The sequence below is a fragment of the Trachymyrmex septentrionalis genome, unplaced genomic scaffold (genome assembly GCF_001594115.1).
Source record: "Trachymyrmex septentrionalis isolate Tsep2-gDNA-1 unplaced genomic scaffold, Tsep1.0 scaffold36, whole genome shotgun sequence".
NCBI classification, from domain to species: domain Eukaryota; kingdom Metazoa; phylum Arthropoda; class Insecta; order Hymenoptera; family Formicidae; genus Trachymyrmex; species Trachymyrmex septentrionalis.
In genome coordinates, this window is record NW_017305525.1 from 1,728,774 (window position 1) to 1,731,186 (window position 2,413).

At 39.7% G+C, this 2,413-nt stretch overlaps 1 protein-coding gene across 1 annotated transcript in view; it reads right to left on the reverse strand.

Annotated features, from left to right (window-relative positions):
- LOC108750339 (Down syndrome cell adhesion molecule-like protein Dscam2) overlaps positions 1-2,413 on the reverse strand; it is a 144,295-nt gene that overhangs the window by 79,186 nt on the left and 62,696 nt on the right. The window lies entirely within an intron of this gene.

Genomic DNA, 2,413 nt, shown 5'->3' on the forward strand with positions numbered 1-2,413 from the left:
GGAGGGGGCACGTAGCAGGAAGTAGAGGGATGAAACGGAAGTGGTGAGAATCCGGCGGAGGAGAGAGGAGAGATGCTGCGAGAGAGGGAACGCAAAGAGGAGAGAGATGCGCCACGTTGCATACCGAATGTGGCGGATTCCTGTCGAATACTCTCGCAGTTGCGACACGCGCATTGCGCGCGCGCGCGCTCGCGAGAGAGAGAGAGAGAGAGAGAGAGAGAAGGAGGGGGATATGAGATCGGTGCGCGACCTAATTTCGGGCTTGCTAATCCTCGCACCTACCCTCCATGTCGCATGTCCGTCTCGTGTCCGTCCATCGCGTCGGGTACTCTCGAAATTGCACACACGCATGCATGCCTCGCGTATACGTATGCGTGTATGGGACGTATAGCACGCCGACTTTGAGATATTCGCGCGTGGCGATCGATGATCTTGATGTGAGAACGACGCGAGCAGGAACGAACGGATTCTAAGTGGTGAGAAGTAGACATATTTTTGCGATAATTAGCATTTAATATATGATTTAATTATTTTAAAATATCTCAACAGATCAGTTAACTGACTGATCTGAATTAAATGTATTAAATGCATTCAATGAAGTATTATTTTTCTTATTATCTTTAAAATAGGACAGCAAAATTGATGAAAAAATTATAAAAATACGAAACGCGAGCTTTTTATATATTAAAAAGCATAATTTCCATAATTTGTATGTATATCTTTCATTATACACCATTAGAAAAAAATTATATAATATTGTATTAATATTAATGATATTAAAATAATGTTATGACGTATCGATTACGTTTCTCGGAATTATTATTTGATTTTATAAACTATGACTATACGACTTTATTGTATGTACTGACGCTTAGAAATTTCCTGAAAGTTTAGTTTCAAATTTCGACTATTATCCATTTCAAAAATATTTTCCATCTCTGTTGCTGAAGCTTTACCCGAGGGAGCACGTCCATCTTCGTTGTATACTGTTACTACGGCCGGGCTGATTGACCAGGACAGTCTCTTACACACACGAATTGCGCGAATAGTATCCTCCATGTTCTTTGACGCGTTTCCGCCCAGCGAAGCCATTGCCAGACGTACGTCGTTGTGGTTTAGGGAAGGGAAAAGGGATGGTTTAAAGCCGCGCGGATATTCAGTACCCAACGTCGCTTAGCAGCATTACGCGCAATGCAGTTGCCGCTTTAATAATCCGACTTGACAATTGCGTCTAGCTTCATTCATGTAGCGGCCATGTAGTGTTCATAATCTGGGAGCTAGTATGTTAATCACGGTGCTTCTGTTCTCTATTCAAGAGAAATTAGAGTGCTTATACTCTCTCTCTCTCTCTCTCTCCGAGTCGAAGAAAATCAGCGACAAGATGTGTGTGTAATTTAACGGATACCTTTTACCATGATTTTTTTTTATAAATTAATTTTTAAATCAATACGCGGGCCGATTTCATGATTTTAGCAGGCGAATTAGATTTGTTATTAGCACCATTGACAGATTGAACTTGTAAACGAAAGGGGCAGATTATGCATCCGCACATTTATCCGAACACTCACATGCTGCAGCAGCGAATAAACGCCAGAGCACCGGGCTGTTTAAAGCCGGACAGAACGTGTTTGTGCCGAGTAACACGAACCACAGTTGTGTTGCTGTGGTATAATAATTATACTTCGTTATTGATCACATACCGGATTTCTGCAGTAATGATCCGAAGGGGCCCAGGTCCAATTTAGAATCATCACACAATACGGGTGTCGGCTTACATCTCTCGTTAGCGGTGCACCATTATACAGTGCGTCAGAGAGAGAGATATGCTATTGGTATAATATTTATATTGATGAATGCGAAAATCGCAATCATGAATGATAAACTTTTCATATTTAGAGGTCCGTGATCATAGGTATATCCGAATTCCTGGAATTCCCGTTTATGCGATTAATATCAATATATAATATACCGCGTGTTCTACTTTAAACGATCTCATAGATAAAGTAAATATGTTAAAAAGAATTTATTAGTAAAAATTGAAATAATAAGGATTAATAAAATTTTATTTGAAATAAAATCAGAGACGCATTATCATAATGGAACTTTCTGCTTTATACGTACAATGTGTGTTTACAGAAACATACCCCCTAGGTACAACAACTGTACACACATACACAAGCAGCTCACTGAAACAGTCATGTCATCTACTTTGCAGTTAATTATAAATTGAAATCAAAATTCAATATTAGCCGTATGTTGCAGTATATGTTATAGCAGCATACAGTATAGATTTCTCGATAATAAAAGCCATTTATATCGCAAATTCTATCGGCAAATTATATCGCACATCGCCCCTTTAAACGCGACCTGATGTTCCCGCGTGTAGCGAGATAGATTTTGCCTTGTAAAGTTT